Source organism: Heterodontus francisci, chromosome 24, assembly GCF_036365525.1.
Source record: "Heterodontus francisci isolate sHetFra1 chromosome 24, sHetFra1.hap1, whole genome shotgun sequence".
Taxonomy (NCBI): domain Eukaryota; kingdom Metazoa; phylum Chordata; class Chondrichthyes; order Heterodontiformes; family Heterodontidae; genus Heterodontus; species Heterodontus francisci.
The window spans coordinates 27934231-27956260 of record NC_090394.1 but is presented as its reverse complement, the minus strand read 5'-3'; the positions used below and the strand labels follow the sequence as shown (position 1 = coordinate 27956260).

Sequence of the window (22030 nt, the reverse complement as noted above, 5' to 3'; positions counted from 1 at the left end):
AGATTGTGGATACCCAGGGGAACTTGTTAGATGTACAAATCCACTGTTTTCCACAAAGTGCGTGAAGTAATCATTTGCAAATTGTGGTCCATTATCAGACATTATCTGGTCAGGTATATAATGTATTGCGAAGATTTTTTGTAACACTTGAATGACTGCTTCAGTTGTTGTTGTGTACATACATTTAACCTCAATCCACCTTAAAAAGTAAAGGCATCAACTAGATCATTAGATAGGATTTTCCAGAAAAGATTAATAGATCCATCGCCAAACGTTCCCATGATCTGGTCGGGAACTGGGTCGAGATAAGAGGTTCTCTCGGATCCTGTGAACTGCACATACTTGGCAATTTGAAATAATTTCTTCTATATCCTTCGATATTCTTGGCAACTACACAGACCCCTGAGCCCGCGCTCTTCATTTAGTTATGCCCATAAGACCCTGGTGTATTTTCTCCAAGATATCTACCTGAAGTGACTCTGGAATCACCAGTCTCTCCTTATATACCAGCAAATCATCCACTATGGTAAATTATCTTCTGTGTTCGAAGATGGTATTCAACCGCTTACCCTTGGGACTGTATTGCAGCAGACCTTCCTTGCAATATGGTGGACATAGATACATTCTTCATCTTGCACCTGCACCTGAAATTTGTTGGACAGAAAAAGGAAGCAGAAATTCGCCAATGGCTTTCATCTTTTGCGGGTCTGCCATTATGCCACCACTACTGACATCCTAAAAAACAAATGGACGTTTTTGAAAACTCTTACTTCTCATTGAGTGTTTGGCCTTCGTCCTGCAGATGATTCAAAACTGCTCTAACCCTTCAGTTATGTTCTTCAATGGACTCTCTGTGAACCAAGATGTTGTCCACATGGCATATTACACCTTCAAGGCCCTGTAGAATATTCAACATAGTTTTCTGGAATATTTCCGGTGCTGACATGATACCGAGTGGTTGACGGTTAAAACAAAAATCTTCTAAATGGAACAATGAAGATTGTCAATAACCTTGACTTCTTATCCAATGGAACTTGCCAAAAGCCACTATTCGCGTCAAGCTTCAAGAAGTTGGTACTTTTGGATAACTTTGCCAAGCTTTCGTCCACTGAGGACATCGGATGGGCTCATCATGCCACAGCCTTATTGAGTTAAGTTTACATAAATGTGAAGATCACCGTTAGTTTTAAGAACTGGAACCATTCCCAAACACCACTCTGTAGGTTCAGTAACAGAAGAAATGACTCCCATTCTGGTCATGTCTTCTGGTTGATGTTGTACTTGCTTCATTTGTGGGTGTGGAATCTTTCTAGGCGTGAAAAGACATACTGGTTTAGCATTTTTTCACAAAGTAATATTATATTCGGTCTTCAGTCTTCCTAGACCAGTAAACAATTTTGGGAATTCCTCATGGAAGTGACTGTCGGATTCTTGTTGCTCAACTTCTTCTAGTTTCTTTATAAGATGAAGGTCAATGCAAGCTCCTTCACTTGAGAATTCCTGATACCTTCGAACATACAACGTCTCGAATATTTGCTGTTCCTTATACTGTTGCCTGTAGTGTCGTCCCCTTTACTTCAAGTTCAACCCCTCCTGGGCCATCTAACTGAGTTCCTGTTTCATACGAACTAGGAGCAGGAGTAGGCCACTCGGCCCGTCGAGCCTGCTCCGCCATTCAATAAGTTTATGGCTGAACTGATTACTCCACATTTCCACCTACCCCTGATAACCTTGCGCTCCCTTGCTTATCATACAACATATGAAGTAGGAGCAGGAGTAGGTTGCAGAAAAACCATGGACCTTTGTCTGATAAGACCATCACACTTGTTCCAGTGTCAAGTTTAAAATTAGTGATATGCCCGTTGACATATATATCTGCAGTCCAAAATGCCCAATTAGGATCATTGATCTCACCAAGAAAGTGGTTCAATTGCTCTTCTGAAAGAGGTTGTTCTTCCGGACCTCCGCTTGTCTCACCAGCTTAATAGCTTTGTCCAGGGCGAGGTCTTCTTTAGACTGCAATAAATCTGATGGGGTTTTATCAGCAGTATCTACTATAATGCGATCTCTTATTAATTCTGTTTTAAGGTCTCCATATTCACATCTTTCAGCTAGTCTGTGTAATGCATTGATAAAAGCATCAACTGTTTTGCCCAGTTTCTGAACACGTCTGTTGAATCTTGCTCTTTCTAAAATATTATTGCTCTGCAAGTTGAAATGAGCATCAAAAGCCTTTAAAACTTCATGGAATTTGGCAGATGTCTCAAATACCTTGTCTTGCAATATCATCTGCTATAGCCCCAGTAAAATAGAACAATGTGTTAACTTGCTTAGCATCAGACTGGCTTTCTAATTTGGAAGCAATTCTGTATCTGATAAACCTTTTTTTTTTTGCCAGAGTGTCCAATTTTGGGTTTGATTTGTTCCTTCCATGTTTCCAAGCCTCCCTGGAATTGTGAATTTAAGCTCCATTGCTTCAATTTGTTTTACTTTCACTTTTGAGCTTTTCCCTCTTTCAGCTTCGTGCTGATTCCCATTATGGCCAACGTTTCTGCTTTTAGAATCTCGCTGCTAGACAAAGGGTGACTTTCCTCCTTGTATTAAATTCAGTTTTATAGCATTACTGCTATACTCCTTTAACTGCCTTCTTGTCGAGGATCAAGTATTTGCAGCCTCGTTGCTTGCTTTATTTTTCTCCTTGCTCCAGACGCCACGTGTAATGGCACCAACCTCAGATCAGCCCTCGCCAAGGACTTTCCCAGTACTGCGTCCTTAGCACCGCTAGGAACAGATTATTTACCCTCTTTCAGGGTTGCTCACCAGATCCTCAAATGTTGCTTGGTTCTCCGACTCAAAGCCTGCGCTCGCCGAACCAGATTTCTACCGCTGATTCCCAGACTCTCAGTGTCTGGAGCTCTAGAGACATTCTATAGCCTCTTCTCAGGTCCTGCAGATTTGGCGCTTTTTCCCAGGTCAGCCCTTGACAAATAATTACTTCAAATTCTTCTTCTAGCATGGCAAGAACCCCCATTGTTCTCAACCGCTGATCACCACATTACTGAGTCTATCTTAGAGAGATTCTTTAGTCTGGAGTAAGTAGAACATTTATCTTTATTACATTGTAACTATGTACGGCTTCACACTGGTCTGTGTTACACCTCCAAAGCCACGCTGCATCTATCTTCAAGTCTCTCTCTCATGTGATCTCTTACATCATCGTGGTAGGAGGTATTCTTTACACGGTCTCAAGGTTAACCGTTTCAGACCCTTATACTACAGTGATAACCTGGGGAGGGAGAGGGGAAAGAGACTGTTACGAGAGCATTGGAATAGTTGATGCCCAGGATACCCAGTCAAAATGGGTTATAAATAAAAAACAAGCAAAATAAATAGAGGCATGCAGCCTCCATAAAAAGCTTTTACCACATGACCCGCCCCTCCAAAGAGTGGATTTGTTGCCCCCCCACCCCCACAGTCCATCCTGGGTCAAAGACAAAGGGAAATTTAAAGTTCCCAACCTAACAAAAATGACCTCCAGGATCAATTAACTTTGAGAGAATGTTGGGACATTTCCTGGGGCCTCCTCTGAATTCTTGTCAGTTTTCAATGGATGGAATTCCTGGGGTAGCCTGGGAAGATCTCCCAGATACGCTCCCTTGCTGTAGGGAACACGGACAGAAGATTCAGGCAACCCTCCCACCCACTGCCAGAATTTCTGGCAACAGAGGAAATGGGCCAATTCCCAGCAGAGTGGGACTTCACCCCCATCTTTCCAGTTCCTTGAAGGGAGAAGTGCCCCACCTGTGTCTAAACCCAAACAGAGTGAATTTCAGACTCAGTGTAAATGCACCATTGGAGACATTTCTTCAAAGAACAAAGAACAGTACAGCACAGGAACAGGCCATTCAGCCCTCCAAGCCTGCGCCGATCTTGATGCCTGCCTAAACTAACACCTTCTGCACTTCCGGGGTCCGTATCCCTCTATTCCCTTCCTATTCATGTATTTGTCAAGATGCCTCTTAAACGTCGCTATCGTATCTGCTTCCACCACCTCCCCTCTCCAGGCACTCACCACCCTCTGTAAAAAACTTGCCTCGCACATCCCCTCTATACTTTGCCCCTCGCACCTTAAACCTATGTCCCCTAGTAACTGACTCTTCCACCCTGGGAAAAAGCTTCTGACTATCCACTCTGTCCATGCCGCTCATAGCTTTGTAAACCTCTATCATGTCGCCCCTCCACCTCCGTCGTTCCAGTGAAAACAATCCGAGTTTTTCCAACCTCTCCTCATAGCTAATGCCCTCCAGACCAGGCAACATCCTGGTAAACCTCCTCTGTACCCCTCCAAAGCCTCCACGTCCTTCTGGTAGTGTGGCGAATGTTTGAATGTTTGCAAAAGAACCAAATCTATTAAGGTTTAACAACCCCTCCACCCCCCCCCACCCCCCACCCCACTGCTGAAAACTGCACAATTCAATATAAATGTAACATCCTTCAGTGCAACGATGAAATGTAAGGTAGTCCTGCCAACAGTGTACATCTAAATATAGCATGCTTTGAAGTGGAATAATTGAATGCATCAGTGTCAAGACTACTTGGAATGATCTGTGCCTTTAAACTGTGTTTATGACCTGAACAACACTTCTTGGACTACATTTTACATTACTGGAGTAAAAATCATTTTTGAAAAGGATAAAAGTCCATATCTTCATATACATTATGGCTGATGAAATGAACTCACCCCCACATCTTTCCATACTTCTTGTAGCATTCTGTATCAAACTGAAACATACCCTGACCAGGAAGAAAACAAAATCATCAGCAAAGATATTCACATAATACAAAAAGTGGAACAATAATTACTTAATCTGAGTGTGGGGATCCTGGGAGGGAAAATATATTTGCTTGTATTGTTTTGATGATAAAGGACATACACAAATTACAAAAGCAAAATACTGTGGTTGCTGGAAGTTTGAAATAAAAAACAGAAAATGCTGGAAATACACAGCAAGTCAGGCAGCAACAGTGGAGAAAGAAAGAGAGTTAATGTTTCAGGTCAATGACCTATGTTGGATTTCTTACAAATGTTCTTTTCACAAGAAACGTCTAGAACAAGGAATGCATCTTTTCACCTCCATTTCACTCTCAAATCTTACATGTGTACATTCATGTGATTTCAAAAGAACCAATCACAGGAGACAGTTTGAAAACAGTTTCAAAGATGGAAACAGGCCATTTGGCCAACTGGTCAATGCCAGTGTTTATGCTCCACACGAGCCTCCTCCCATCCTATCAGCAGGACTTTCTGCTCCTTTCTCCTTTGTGTGTTTATCTCACTTTCCCTTAAATACATTAATGCGTTTCGCCTCAACCACTCCTTGTGGTAGTGCATCCCACACGCTGGAGGAGGGCAGCTGCTGTTAGATGTATAATTCTCCCACTGGATTCTGCAGTGGCAAATGGAAACAACTCAACCAGCAGAGAATGGAAGGCACTGTAAACCCACAACTGCTCCCACTACACTCCCTGTGCCACCCTGCTACCTTCCCGACCCTCATCCCCCACACACACGATGTGGACAAGATCACAGGTATGCATCCTTGTCCGTCTACGAAAGAGCGCTGCTCGCCCAGCCAGCAGGTGAGATAAGGACATGGAGATGCAGGACCCCCATCCCATATATCATTACAGGTGATCGGAGGGTGATGTGGCCTGACTGAGTAAATCGTGTCTTTTGGATGAGACGCTGCATCGAGGCCCTGTCTGCCCTCTCGGGTGGAGGTAAAATATCCCACAGCACTAACTTGAAGAGCAGGGGAGCTCTCCCTGCTGTCCTGGACAAGATTTATCCCTCAAACCAACATCACCAAAACAGATTCTCTGGTCATTATATTATTGCAGTTTGCTGTTTGCAAATTGGCTGCCACATTTCCCACAATCAACAGCGATTACACTTCAAAAGTGCTTCAATGGCTGTAAAGTGTTTTGTGATATCCTGAAATTGTGAAAGGCGCTATATAAATGCAAGATCTTTCTTTAAGGCCACTCCATTAACATCGTTCAATGCCGACATTCATCAGCAACATAAATCAGACAAAAGAAATTGACACCGAGCTGAAGGAAACATTAGGATCAAAAGCTTGGTCCAGAGAGAGACATGAGGGGGGTGAGGGGGGGAGGGGATCATAAAAGGTCTAAGCGAGAGGTTTAGGGGTATTTCCAGAGATTAGGGTCTAAATGGTTGGTGACGCTGCTGCCAATGGTGAGGTGAAAGAAGTGCTGGATGCAAAGGAGCCCAAGGATCGAGGAACGCAGAGTTCTCAGAGAGTTTAGAGATTTCACAGATAGGGAAGGGTGAGGCCATGGAGGGACTTAAACATGAGGATGAGAGTTTTCAAACAAGTGAGGTGTTCAAGGGCCAGGAGTCACTGTCGGTTGGTGAGGACAGGGGTGATGGGTGAATGGGACTTAGTATGAATTAGAACACAAGTCATAGTTGAATTTTTGATGAGCTTCAATTTAAGGATGGTGGAAGTTGGGAGGCAGCCAGGAGATCATTGGAATAGACAGGTCAGGAGGTGCGGAAGGTATGGATGAGGTTTCAGCAGCAGGTGGCATGAGGCAGGGCAGACTCGAGCTAAACCTCCTGCTCCTTCCCTTCACCCTGGTCTAACTGGTGATTCATCAGCTGTGGATAACTGGGCATTGAGTGGCTGGATCTCAGCTGCCTGCTAGAAGTACCAAAGAATCATTTCTCTCCATTCCCTCCCACAGAGAAGCCATTTAGCCTGCAGTGTTTAGCAGACAGTCCTCTTATATCAAGATCCACACTGCCTGTTTTACTTTTCATTAACAAACATCACCGGGTAGAGTTTCAGCTTTGGCCATAAATCGGGAAAATTCTCTCAAAATTGAACTGGTTACATTACAGTTCAAGTTTCCGCTAAATGTATTTGCACAATTACAAACATAAAATCTTCCAGAAACTGACAAGATAGTTTCTTTATTTTTCCCTTCATTAAAAAGTGTTGATGCATTGTAGGGTGATAACCTGGTGCCGTTTTATTAATACAGGGGAGGATGGTTTTATCAGCAAGAATAAGTAGTTTTAATAAAGGCGTCCAGTCTGTGAGCAACATGATTATTTTTTAATGACTTAAAACGATACTGAATCATTTAATAGCTTCATTGGTGCACATTAATCAATTTCTTAGTAAATTAAATTTTTGATCTGAAAAATTTTAAAACATGTCAACTAGTGCCTGTGCACCCAAGATAATGGAGCACAGTTTGAAGAGCCTTCCCAAACCAGCACAATCAGCAAAATGCTGCCATTTTGGCCTGGGGGGGCGTGGCCAATTTTGGGAGTGAGGCCTGAGCAAGGTAAATGGAATCTTGAACCAGCACAAAAAAGATCTCTCTCAAACCTCCTAGCAACCAGTCCAAGAAATAGTCAGAAGCCTGGAAGTAGGTCACCTGCTAATCCACTTGGGCTGAGGAGAAAGGAAATTAAAATGTATTCTTGTCACCATTTGAAAAAAAAAAACACTTTCTTAATAAAAACTTGAACAATTATAGGACATTGAGAAAATACTGGAGGCATAATTCAGTTGCATAGTGATGCTGGAGCTTTCCGGAAGCAGCAGCTGGTGGCAAGGCAAGGCCTACTCAAAATGGCGCCCATGCAGGTGTCCTCAGCATGCACAGGAAGCCTGTGAAGCAGCACTATCCTGACGTCCCACAGACTAACCAGCTGATGCGACGCCAGGATCCTGAATTTGGACAGCACCAGTACTGGCAATGTATTCTTCCAGCACTCTGCAAAGACCAGGCACCAGGTTGTAACATGCTTGAAGACCAGGCACCCAAATTGCAGGCAAAATAGTTGATGACAATTTTTTTAACTTTGGAAAGTGTTCTGGAGGTCTTGTGTTGAGTTCCTGGATTCAGCAGGGACTGTTGCTGCATCCTGAAAAGGAAGGCAGAGGAGTTGGTACCTGTGCACACAAAGGCAACAACAGATAGGGAGGTAGCAGTGACAGTGGCTCTGGGTCTGCAGCACGACAGGGAAATGGAGCAAAGGCTGCAGAGAGGACAAGTACTGTGCGATACCCTCTGCTAACCTGGAGCTGGAATCCTCCATGATCCTTGACGGTCACAGGAGGTTGACAGGCCAGCCAATGCACCCAGCATCTCAGTGTTCTCCTGTATGCTGCCCCATCGAGGTCCTCACCTATTTCTGGCCCATTGTGTTCCATCCAATACATTGATTGCCATTAATTCGTGTATTTGCCTCTTTAAATCAATCAATGCATTCATTAGCCAAACTGTTAAATGAATTCTTTTGTACCACTGCAGTCAGTCCAGGGATGAAACACTGGCATTGCCAATCACAGGGACACGAGTTCAAACCAGACTTTATAGACACTCAGTGAGATTGTCCTTCAGCAGAACTTCTCCAATTTTAGCTGGTTCATTAAATGAAACACTTACACTGCAGCATCAAGAGAGACAGAGTCAGTCATTCAGTTAACACCACCCCTGCTCTGCATGGAGTCTCCTCTCACCCAAACAGAGAAAACTGTAAGCAGAAGCTTTCAAGACATCTCTCTCAGCTCTCAGTTAAAAGGAAGAAGCAGTGCGATGGTAGAATAGTTTCATAACCAGTGAAGTTCTAACTGGAGTTATTGACATGGTCAAGAGAGGGAAATAAAACATACCTTTCTGTAATGTAGAAATGTTCCAATGAACGGCAGTGGCCTTGGCCCTGGAACTCCAATCCGTTTAAATAACCCATATGGTGAAACACTACCTGCAAATTGAATTTAACTGATTACAATCCTTATTACAATCATGGACAACCATATCTGTAATAAGTGTATGCAGCTTGAGTAACTTGGGCTCAGTGTTGCTCAGCTGCAGTCTGAACTGCAGACGTTGTGGGGCATCAGGGTGGAGGAGAATTACCTGGACACTTTATTCCAGGAGGTACTCACACCGCTTGGTTAAGTAGAACGTTAGAGTTGGTCAATGGTCAGGGACAGGAGGTTGTGACTGTGAGTCAGGCAGATATAGGGGATTCAGGATGTAGTGATAAAGGAGCCTCAGCCCTTGACTTTGACAAACAGGTAGGACGTAGTTGCTAACTGTGTGGAAGAGAACAAGGAGTGCAGGGTGGATGAGCAAATTGACCATAGCACCATGGTGCAGGATGCCATTCAAGTGGAGGGAGTGAAAAGGAATGTGGTAGTGCTTGGGAACAGTATAGTCAGGGGGATAGATACTGTTCTCTGCAGCCGACACAAAGAGTTCCGAAGGATGTGTTGCCTGTCCGGTGCTAGGGTTAAAGACATCACCTCGCAGCTGGAGACAAACGTGGGAGTGGGAGGAAGAGGATTGAGTTTTCGTGGTGCACATAGGAACCAACGTCATGGGTAGAATTAGGAATGATGTTCTGCTGAGACTGTTAGGGTCCAAATTAAAACCTCAAAATGTAATCATCTCTGGATTGTTACTTGAGCCACATGCCAATTAGCATAGGGTCAAGCAGATTACAGAATTAAACACGTGGCTCAAACAGTGCTGTGGGAAGAAGGGGTTTCGGTTCATGGGGCATTGGCACCAGTACTGGGGAAAAGCTGTTCTGTTGGGATGGGCTCCACTTAAACTGGGCTGGGATCAGTGTCCTGGTGAATTGAATAACTGGGGCTGTGGATGGGGCTTTAAACTAAAAGCAGGCTGACAGAAGGGATCAGTTGAAGGGTGATTTAGAAATCTAAAAACAAAGGTTGAGGCAACAGAGTAGTGTAGCAATTTGGGTAAAGACAAGCAGAGTGGGACAGGAAGGAACAGAGAGTTTAATGGCGATATTCATTGATGCAGTTCGGTCCACGCAAAGAACAGTATTAAAAAATAAAAAATTAAAGGCTCTTTATCTGAATGCACAAAGCATTCACAAGAAGATAGATGAACGAGGGGCACAAATAGGGATAACTGGTTTGGATCCAATTGCCATTAGAGACATGGTTATAAAGGTGAGGAAATAAATATTCCTGGGTACACAACATTTCGCAAAGGCAGACAGAGTGGAAAAGGAGGATTAGCTCCGATAGTAAAGGATGACATAAGGACAGTAGTGAAAAAGGATCATCGTTCAGAAGATCAGGAAGTTGAATCAGTATGGGCAGAGGTTTGCAATAAAAGAATAGGGCCAGGAAATGCTGGTGGGAGGGTTTACTGGCCCCCTAACAGTAGTTATGCCGCTGGACAGAGCATTAAGAAATAACTGGAGCTTGTAACAAAGGAAAATAATTGTGGCGGACTTCAATTTTCATGTAGACTAGACAAATCAAATTGGCAAACAGCAGTCTGGAAGATGGATTTGTAGAATGCTTTCACGAAATGTTGATGTTCAGAGAGACTTGGAACCAGGAACACAAAGTCAGCATGCAGGTACAACAAGCAATTAGGAAGGCATGCTGACCTTTACTGCAAGGCGACTGGAGGACACAAGTAAAGGAAGTCTTGCTCCAATTGTACCTGGAGTATTGTGTGCAGTTTTGGGCTCCATATTTAAAAAAGGATATACTTGCACAGGAGGCAGTACAGGGAAGGTTCACTAGATTGGTGTTGCTGGGATGAGAGGGTTGTTCCATGATGAGAGGCTGAGTAAATTCTGCCCATATTCACTGGAGTTTAGAAGAATAAGAGGTGATCTCAATGAAACATACAAGATTCTGAAGGGGCTCGAGAGGGTAGATACAGAGAGGTTGTTTCCCCTGGCTAGGGAAATCTAGAACATGCAGGGGGGGGGGGGGGGGGCACAGTCTCAAGATAAGGGGTCGAACAATCAGGACTGAAATGAGGAGAAACTTCTTCAAAGGCTTGTGAATCTTTGCAATTCTCTACCCCAAAGGGTTGCGGATGCTCCATCATTGAGTATATTTAAGGCTGCGATTGACAGATTTTTGGTCTCTAAGGGATTCAAGGGATAGGGGGAGTGGGCGGGAAAGTCGAGTTGATGCAGAAGATCAGTCATGATCATATTGAATAGCAGATCAGGCTCGTGGGGCTGTATGGTCTACTCCTGCTCCTATTTCTTATGTCCTTATTCAAACACTAATCTCTTGTCTAACAGATAACCTCCATTTAAAAATATAAATAATATTGCAATCTAAAAAAAAACAAGGTTCAGGATTTCGGAGACTTCAGGACAGGATTGTGCATTGCTTTAGTAACTGCTTCAGCAGAAACCCAGCAACATTCAAGTCAGCTATAGAATCATATAGGAACCCATGGAGATTGTAAATTTGGTGGCAGCAGCATGACAATAAACTCAAAACCCTTGTGCAGTGGAACCACAGACAGTGAATGTTACTAAAGCTGATGGTTGCTGGCCTCTCCAAGGGCAACATCAATTACAATGCAAGTTCGATAAAGAATACATTGTGCCAGTCTGAAACCCAATCCAACTATAGGAGATGTATCCAGGTACTGGCTTTCCGCTCCCTGCCTTGAAGTTGATGAAAGCTTTCACCATGGTAATGGCTTATTTACAGTGTACGCTTTTATTGCAGTAAAAGGAATTCCAGCACATTATGGCAGGAGTAACTTATGCCAAGTCATGATTTGCTGGGACTTTCTGCAATGCCCCAGGGACCCTCACCACAAAACTATAACAACTAATTATCAAAGCCTTGCCCACCCCTTAAAATGAATGCTGATGACAAATTTGGTGCATTACGTCACTGGCACTCAAGACTGAAAAATAATGGCATGGGAGAGCAGGCAGCCATGTGATTTATGTGTTTATTCAAGATGATTTCTTATTCGCCATACTTAGTGCACACTAAGGCACTCTGAAGATTATCTCCACACACTTTCTCACATCAAATTCAAAATTACAACAAGAAGTTTCTGAGAGACTCCATAAGGCACCAAACTAAAGTCTACTATAAATTTACATCTAAAAAAAAAATGCTAAGTAATAATATCAGCAAGAATTAAATTATACAGGCAAAGAAAATGAAAGAAACACATTCCTCGATAAACTGACACATCAGATGCAATTAGAAAGTGATGTTCGCTGCTTTTGTCTTTTGGAATGTTTTTGGCACTTTTTAGAATTGCAATTAAACATTGTCAATATCCAGAGAATTGAAAATGAGCTTTTAGTTCGAGTAAAAAAGTCAATAACCGCAACTAGTTGTTGCAGTTTTCTTCGAGTTCAGCAGTGAGCACCCTTGCTTTGCCACAAAATCCAGGCCAAAGAATGATAGGGAGAGAGGAAATATTAATGGGATTAGCATCCTTGAAAGTTGATAAATCACCAGGGCCGGAAGAAATGTACGCAGGCTGTTAAAAGCAGCAAGAGAGGAAATAGCAGAAGATCTGACCATAATTTTCCAGTCCTCACTGGATACAGGTGTGGTGCCGGAGGATTGGAGGACTGCTAATGTTGTACCTCTGTTTAAAAAGGGAGTGAAGGATAAGACTGAATAATTACAGGCCAATCAGTCTAACCTCAGTAGTGGGCAAATTATTGGAATCTATTCTGAGAGACAGGATAAACTGTCACTTAGAAAGGCAATGGATTAATCAAGGACAGCCAGCATGGATTTGTTAAGGGAAGATCTTGTTTGACTAACCTGATCAAGTTTTTTGAGGAAGTAACAAAGAAGACAGAGGACGGTAGTGCAGTTGATGGGGTCTAAATGGATTTTAGCAAGGCTTTTGACAAGGTCACACATAGCAGACTGGTTAAAAATAAAATCCTATGGGATCCAGGGAAATACAGCAAGGTGGATACAAAATTTGCTCAGTGGCAGGAAATAAAGGGTAATTGTTGACAGGTGTTTTTGCGACTGGAGGGCTGTTTCCAGCAGTGTTCTGGAGGGCTCAGTACTGGGTGGCCTGCTTGTTGTGATATAGATTCATGATTTGGACATAAATGTAGGGGAAAATGATGGGATTGAAGGCCGATAAATCCCCAGGGCTTGATGGTATGCATCCCAGAGTACTTAAGGAAGTGGCCCTAGAAATAGTGGATGCATTGGTGGTCATTTTCCAAGATTCTATAGACTCTGGAACAGATCCTACAGATTGGAGTAAAAACAAGAAATGCTGGAACAACTCAGCACGTCTGGCAGCATCTGTGGAAAGAGAAGCAGAGTTAACGTTTCGGGTCAGTGACCCTTCTTCGGAACTGACAAATATTAGAAATGTCACAGCTTATAAGCAAGTGAGGTGGGGGTGGGGCAAGAGATAACAAAGGAGAAGGTGAGGATTGGTCAAGGCCACGTAGCTGACCAAAAGGTCATGGAGCAAAGGCAAACAATATGTTAATGGTGTGTTGAAAGACAAAGCATTAGTACAGATAAGGTGTTAACGGACTGAATATTGTACAGCAGCAAGTGCAAACATGAAAAAAAAAGTGGGTAAGCAAACTGAACAAACTAAGATGAAATGAAATAAATGCAAAAAAAAAAGATTGTAAAAAATATAAAAAAGAAAAAAAGGATAACTAGAAATGAAAGTAAAATGGGGGGGTGTCATGCTCTGAAATTACTGAACTCAATGTTCAGTCCAGAAAGCTGTAGTGTGCCTAATCGGTAGATGAGATGCTGTTCCTTGAGCTTGCGTTGATGTTCACTGGAACATTGCAGCAATCCCAGGACAGAGATGTGAGCATGAGAGCAGGGAGAAGTGTTGAAATGGCAAGCAACCGGAAGCTCAGGGTCCTGCTTGCGGACTGAGAGGAGGCGTTCCGCAAAGCGGTCACCCAGTCTGCACTTGGTCTCCCCAATGTAGAGGAGACCACATTGTGAGCAGCGAATACAGTATACTACATTGAAAGAAGTACAAGCAAATCGCTGCTTCACCTGAAAGGAGTGTTTGGGGCCTTGGATAGTGAAGAGAGAGGAGGTAAATGAGCAGGTATTACACCTCCTGCAATTGCAGGGGAAGGTGCCATGGGATGGGGACGAGGTGGAGGTGGTAGGGGTAATGGAGGAGTGGACCAGGGTGTCGCAGAGGGAATGATCCCTTCGGAATGCTGACAGGGGAAGATGCGTTTGATCGTGGCATCACACTGGAGATGGCGGAAAATGATTCTTTGGATATGGAGGCTGATGGGGTGGAAAGTGAGGACAAGGGGAACCCTGTCACGGTTCTGGGAGGGAGGGAGGGGAAGGGTTGAGGGCAGAGGTGTGGGAAATGGGGCAGACACGGTTGAGGGCCCTGTCAGCAACAGTGGGGGGGAATCCTCGGTTGAGGAAAAAGGAGGTCATATCAGAAGCACCCGTCATGGAAGGTAGCATCATCAGAGCAGATGCGTCGGAGACGGAGAAACTGGGAGATTGGAATGGAGCCCTTACAGGAGGTAGGGTGTGAAGAAGTGTCGTCGAGGTAGCTGTGGGAGTCGGTGGGCTTATAATGGATATTAGTAGACAACATATGCCCAGAGATGGAGACAGAGAAGTCGAGGAAGGGAAGGGAAGGGAAGTGTCAGAGATGGACCATGTAAAAGGTGAGAGAAGGGTGGAAATTGGAAGCAAAGTTGATAAAGTTTTCCAGTTCGGGGTGGGAGCAGGAAACGGCACCAATACGGTCATCAATGTACCGGAAAAAGAGTTGGGGGAGGGGGCCTGAGTAGGACTGGAACAAAGAATGCTCGACATATCCCACAAAAAGACAGGCATAACTACCCATGCGGGTACCCAGAGCGACACCTTTTACTTGAAGGAAGTGCGTGGAGTTGAAGGAGAAGTTGTTCAATGTGAGAACAAGTTCAGCCAGGTTGAGGAGGGTGGTGGTGGATAGGGACTGGTTGGGCCTCTGTTCAAGGAAGAAGCGGAGAGCCCTCAAACCATCCTGGTGGGGCATGGAGGTGTAGAGCGATTGGACGTCCATATTGAAGAGGAGGCGGTTGGGATCAGGAAACTGGAAATTATCAAAATGGTGTAGGGCGTCAGAAGAGTCATGGATATAGGTGGGAAGAGACTGGACAGCGGAGAATAGATAGAGTCAAGATAGAAAGAAATAAGTTGTGGGGCAGGAGCAGGCTGACACAATGGGTCTGCCGGGACAGTCCTGTTTGTGGATTTTGGGAAGGAGATGGAAGCGGGCTGTCCGGGGTTGCGGGACTATGAGGTTGGAAGCTGTAGAGGGAAGATCTCCAGAGGAGATGAGGTCAGTGACAGTCCTTTGGACGGTGGCTTGATGTTCGGTGGTGGGGTCATGGTCCAGAGGGAGGTAGGAAGAAGTGTCCGTGAGTTGGCGTTGAGCTTCTGCAAGGTAGAGGTCGGTACGCCATGCAACAACAGCACCACCCTTGTCTGCAGGTTTGATGACCATGTCGGGGTTAGACCTGAGAGAACGGAGTGCCTCAAGTTCAGAGGGGGACAGGTTAGAGTGAGTGAGGAGGGCAGAGAAATTGAGATGACCAATGTCTCGCCGACAGTTTTCAATGAAGAGATCAAGAGCGGGTAAGAGGCCAGGGGGAGGGGTCCAGGTAGAGGGAGAATGCTGGAGGCGGGTGAATGGGTCCGCTGGTCGGGGGGAGGACTCCTGGTCGAAGAAGTGAGCCCGGAGGTGGAGGCGACGGAAGAAGAGCTCAACGTCATGCCGAGCGCGAAATTCATTGAGGTGGGGGCGTAAGGGATAAAACTGAGACCTTTGCTGAGTCCAGAACATTCAGCATCAGAGAGGGGGAGGTCAGAGGGTATAGTGAATACACGGCAAGAGGTCAGATCAGAAGGGGTGGGGTCAGAGGGAAGTGAAGCGGAAGGAGGATCTGGAGGAGCATTCGTCCCCATCAGCTGCTGGAGCTTGCGTTCCTTAACACCTGAAAAAGGAAGAGAAAAAAAAGTTTTTTGTTAATGCGTCGGATGAGACGAAAGATGAAATGAAACTGTGGAGTAGAACAGCTTTGAGATAAGGTGAGGCGGTGCTGCTGGAGAGAGAGGTCCAGTGTGTGCATGTGGCAGCGCATAGCACTGAGTGTGGATCTCAGGATACGGGGAGAGTAACAGTCTGAGGAACGTTGTATTTCTCGGAGATGCCTGTGATCCTGGGTGGATTCAAAGCATGATGGGTGAAACTGCAGTTGGAATCCTTTCCCCATTCTGGCTACCAAAATGAATCATTTCATACTTCTCTGCATTAAATTTCATCTCCCATGTGCCTTTCCATTTCACCGCTTTACATCCTCCTGACGTCTATTACTATCCTCCTCATTGTTTTCTACATTTCCAAGTTTCGTATCATCTACAGACTATGATATTATGCTCTGTGTACCCAAGTCCAAATTATTATATATCAAAAGGCTGCATTTGCTGACAACACAACCACTAGGTGGCACCGTACTGGCATATATGCAAATGCAGCCTCATCCACTGAAACGCAACTGTCTGACATCGTCTCAGGCAGCTGCCAGTAATAAAGATGGCACTACCGAATTTATCACAAAAACAAATTAAACCCAAATCCCCTCAATTGCTGCCTCCATTCCACCCTCACCAATACTCTGCTCCCTCCTGCCATCGCACTTCTCTTCACCATTCCCGAACTCGCCCGTCTGCTCGCTCCCCGCTGCCTTCCCTCAGCCACCCGTTCATTTCCCACCACCCACCCGATCAGACGAGGGCGGGGGGGGAAAGCGGGGGGGAAACAGCACTATACTTCCCTCCTATCTGGAAAACAGCTGTTCACTACTACCGTCTGCTTTCTGATCTTTGCTTTTCCTGCATTACAATGGAGACTGCACTTCAAAAAGTACTTCATTGGCCTTAAAACACTGAGACATGCGGTGGCCATGAAAGGTGCTTTCTTTAGCCAATTTTGTATCCGCGCAGCTACTGCACTTTTAAATCACATGGGCTTCAATTTTGCTAACAAGTCTTTTATGCGGTACTTTATCAAATACCAGTTTCTCTAAATTAGGTCACACGCACACACATCAACATTCTGGGGGTTATTATTGACCAGAAACTTAACTGCACTAGCCATATAAATACTGTGGCTACAAGAGCAGGTCAGAGGTTAGGAATTCTGCGGTGAGTATCTCACCTCTTGTCTCCCCAGTGCCTGTCCACCATCTACAGGGCAAAAGTCAGGAGTGTGATGGAATATTCTCCATTTGCCTGGATAAGTGCAGCTCCAACAAAACTCAAGAAGCTCGACACATTCCAGGACAAAGCAGCCTGCTTGATTGGCACCCCATCCACCACCTTAAACCTTCACTCCCTCCACCATAGGTGCACCATGGCAGCAATGCGCACCATATACAAGATGCACTGCAGCAACGCCCCAAGGCTCCTTCGACAGCACCTTCCAAACCTGCGACCTCTACCAATTGGAAGGACACAGACGCATGGGAACACCGCCACCTGCAAGTTCCAAGTCACACACCATCCCGACTTGGAAATATAGTCACCGTTGCTTTGTCACGGTCAAAATCCTGGAACTCACTATCTAACAGCATTGTGGGTGTACCTGCACCATAGGAACTGCAGCGGGTCAAGAAGATGGCTCACAACCACCTTAAGAGTAATTAGGGATGAGTAATAAATGCTGGTCTCAGCAGTGATGCCCACATCCCAAGAATGAATAATAAAAACCAGGCAGTCTTGGTGCAGGAGGTCCAGAGGAAGAGGGAAGTCCTGGTGAATTGCTCAAAACATTTCCAGAATAAATATAGATAGAGTGTTGGGGATGTGTTGACAAAGTGTCCCAGAAAGGTTCTTGGTGTGTTTCAAAAGTCCTCTTCAAATATTCAGCAGAGAGTGAACAGTAAAAAGGTAATTAAAGCCTTTAAGTGCCACTCTAAATCCTCTGCAATGATTTTCTCCCAGTCAGCTGGTTGCTGTTAGGAGAGGTCGTTAGGTCAGGCACTATCCACCAAAATGCTGTTCTGCTTCCTTAATGAGCACCAGCAAGCAAGTTAAAATTGCAAATGGCCCAATAGTGATCCTCCAGGAGAATGTTCCTGTCACAAGCTTCAACTCCTTTACCAAGATGGCGTCTTATGCTAACATTCACTAAACTAATGTTTCCGTTTAAAGACCTCATTTTGGCCACCTTGGAGGTTCTTTAGCACTTACAGTTAATCACCCTCAAAAACAGTTAATTATAGATTTTATCAGATTACATTTATTATATTGAGACAAAGTTTCACATGAACATGACGAAACCGTGGACTGAGAAAAGGCCATTCAGCCTATCGAGATCATTCCCTCCAATGCACCATACACCACTACACTGTCATGACCTGGAGTGGAAATTGCAAAGGCACTGGCCATAATTTTCCAGTCTTCCTTAGATTCAGGGATGGTACCAGAGGACTGGAGCGTGGCAAATGTTACACCCTTGTTCAAAAAAGGGTATAAAGATAAGCCCAGCAACTACAGGCCAGTCAGTTTAATTTCAGTAATGGGGAAGCTTATAGAAATCATAATTCAGGACAAAATTAATATTCATGTCAGCAAATGCAGATTAATAAGAGAAAGCTAGCAAGGATTTGTGAAGGACATATCGTGTTTAACTAATTGCTGAAGTTTTTTGATGAGATAACAGAGAAGGTTGATCAGGGCAATGCTATTGATGTGATGTACATGGATTTCCAAAAAGCATTTGATAAAGTGTCACATAACAGACTTGAGACCAAAGTTATAGCTCATGGAATAAAAGGGACAGTAGCAATGTAGATACAAAATTGGCTGAGGGACAGGAAACAAAGTTAATTAACGTTTTTCAGGCTGGAGGAAGGTTTGTAGTGAAGTTCCCCAGGAGTCAGGGTTGGGACCCTTGCTTTTCCTGATATATACTCATGACGGAGACCTTGGCGTACAGGACACAATTTCAAAATTTGTGAATGGTACAAAACTTGCAAACATTGTGAACTGTGAGGATAGTGTAGAACTTCAAAAGGACATAGACAGATTGGTGGAATGGAGGACAAGTGACAGATCAAATTTAATGCAGAGACATGTCAAGTGATTCATTTTGTAGAAAGAACATGCAGAGACAATATAGAATAAAGTGTGCAATTCTAAAGGGGGTGCAGGAGCAGAGGGACCTGGGTGTAAATGTGTATAAATCATTGAAGGTGACAGGACAGGTTGACAGCATGGTTAATAGAGCATACAGCATCCTAGGCTTCATTAATAGGGGCATAGAGTACAAAAGCCAAGAAGTTATGTTAAACTTGTATAGAACACTGATTCAGCTTCAAATGGAATATTGTGTCCAGTTCTGGGAGCCACACTTGAGGAAAAATGTGAAAGTATTGGAAAGAATGCAGAAAAAGTTCATGAGAATGGTTCATGGATGAGGAACTTCAGTTACACAGATAAACAGGAGAGGATGGGACTGAAGAGAAGGTTGAGAGGAGATTTGATAGAGGTATCCAAAATCAAGAGGGGTTTGGACAGAGTAGATAGGGAAAAAAACTGTTTCCATTGGTAGAAAGATCAGGAACAAGAGGACACGGATTTAAGGCAATTAGTAAAAGCAGCAATAGTGACATGAGGAAAAACTTTTTCATGCAGTGAGTAGTTAGGATCTGGAAAGCATTGCCTAAGAGTGTGGTAGAGGCAGATTCAATCAAGGCATTCAAAAGAGAATTGGCTTGTTATCTGAAATGGAAGTATTATGACCAGATAAGAAAGAGGTTGAGGGTTCCCTTTCAGCCTTCACCTTGTCTTACTGTAACAGGGTTTAATTTTAGACACAGTGTTTTAGCTCCCCTTGGTGAATCCCCTGTTCACCACTTTCCAACTATAAGGCAAAGAAACCTTTACAAACAGGTTTAAAGCAGAAAAGTTGGAATTTATTAAACTTAAATTCTAATTTGGTTGACGCATACAGATACACAACACACCCACACTAACATGCATACGCGATACCCACATGCAAATAGAGACAGTAAAGAGAAGAAAAATAAAGTGGAAATGTTTGAGGCAATATCTGAAGAGTTGTTGTTACGGTTCTTTGGGCTCACTGTAGGGTCCTTGATTGCTTTTTGTTGGGCCCAGTATTCTCCTGAAACCTTATTGACTGTAGCAGACTTTTCTCTCTTGAGGTTCATGTGTCTTCAGTGGATTCAGTGGCTTGTGAGAAAGAGATGGGAGCAAACAGGAGTGATCTTCTCAGTTCAGGAGCAAACAGACACTCTGCCTTCAAACGCACTGTGGCCAGTTCAAAAGAGAAACAGCCAGTCAGTCATGTGACCAGCTGGTCTAACCAGTCCTTGCCGTCATGGATTGTATCCTCCTGAGCAGGCATTTCCTCACCTTTAATGTCTGTTAGTACGTAATTTTTTTTCCCCAGCCACGGCTGATCTGTTTAGCAACTCATTTCCTCGCTCCAGCAACAGTTAAAAATCAATGTCTGTGACAAAATTGATGTGCCTCATTCTTGGCAGGTGGGGGCCTTGCATGACAGGAAGAATGTGCAGGTCTACAGGGAGAAGGCAGGGAGTGGCACTAGGTAAATGCACTGCTCTTTTGTAGAGCCAGCACAGACACAATGGGCCGAATGGCCTCATTCTGTGCTGTAGCAATTCTGTGACTATGATCTAACCCACTGCGAAAGGCCAAATGATAACATTTCATAACAGCTAACACTTCCTCTATGTATTCTCACCATGTACTGCACAATGGTTTCATTTTAAAAAAAACAGCTTCACCTCAATCAGTCTCTGTCACATTCAACCTACCTCCTGCTCGTGTATTATGTAATTTTGAACCCAGGTAAGAGAACAGTCCTGACACACTTTACACAGTGTCTTGTATTATAAATCCCTGCAGAGTAGAAGTGTTTCTTATTATGATTGTCCCTGTTTGTACAGAAGTGAAATATATCCCTTTTATACAGAGCAGACTTGAGATTACAAGATTTCCCAGCTTGGTGTAAATAGCAATAAAGCAGCAGGATTTCAATCTCACCAGTCCTGAGGTTCATTTTGTCCTGAAGTGGAAACTGGAAAAACAAGTAAAATGCGACCAATTCCCACCTACATTTAAATCCCATGTAAATCGATATCCTCCTCCCCCAAAATAAAATCCCACCAGGATCAGCTTCCATCCAATAAAAATAATAAAGGGGGTGAAATTGCTTCTCCCGGCGCTGCAGATTTCCATGGATTTCCGGGACAGACACTCACTGATATCATTGAAGACCCCGCCCACCCCAAACACTGTCTGTCCCGCAAAATCCTATTAAAATCAGCCTCTCCCCCCCCCCACCCCACCCCCGCCCCCATAAAATCCCACTGGGATCAGCTTCCATGCCACCTCCACCCTGGCATCACTTGCATTAACTCGGAGGTCCAGCCCCAAAAGGCTGATGTGCTGTGAGCCGCGGGCAATGAGCAGGAGGAGGGGGAAATGCCCCGGAATCAGCACCGATTCTCCAGCACCGTCCGCGGCTCAGCCCACACCCACTCTGTGGGCATTGGGGGAGGGGGGAGACTGAGGAGCCTCCACCCCACACACACACACTTAGAAACAAACAGAAACTAGTGACAAATGCTGTCAACCTTCCTCATTCAAACAGTGAATGCAGTTAAACTTTGTGACTATTTCTCACATGGTTGGAAACAGGACAGTGATTAAAGAAATCAATCAGACACTTACCAAGCCAGCAGGAGCAGGAAAGTGAGGAGAAGGATCCAGGTCTGGTCGGACAGAGCGCCCCGGATCAGCCCCAGACTCTCTGGGAAAAGGACAGTCATCCTGAGAGAAGTCAGAGAGCGACTGGGAGCCTAACCTGGGCCTTTGGTGTATTTAAAGGGAGTGTCAGTCACAAAGCAGGGAGAGAGAGAGCGGGATGTTCACTTCTTACATAAAACCCTGGTATCTGCGTTTTGTAATGAGATATTGAAACATTGTGTGTGAACAAGGTCTTTTTAATTTACTCGTCTGTGCCCCACTTTTATCAAATTAAAAAAAGTTTTCCCTTTCAAGAAATGCACAACTAATTAAACCGAAATTATATAAAAGGAAACATAAAAAATGTAAATAATATTATT

At 44.3% G+C, this 22030-nt stretch overlaps 1 pseudogene; it reads right to left on the bottom strand.

Annotated features, from left to right (window-relative positions):
- LOC137383267 (cytochrome P450 3A30-like) overlaps positions 1 to 21794 on the bottom strand; it is a 64865-nt pseudogene extending 43071 nt beyond the window's left edge.
- Positions 21795 to 22030: the final 236 nt, after the last annotated feature.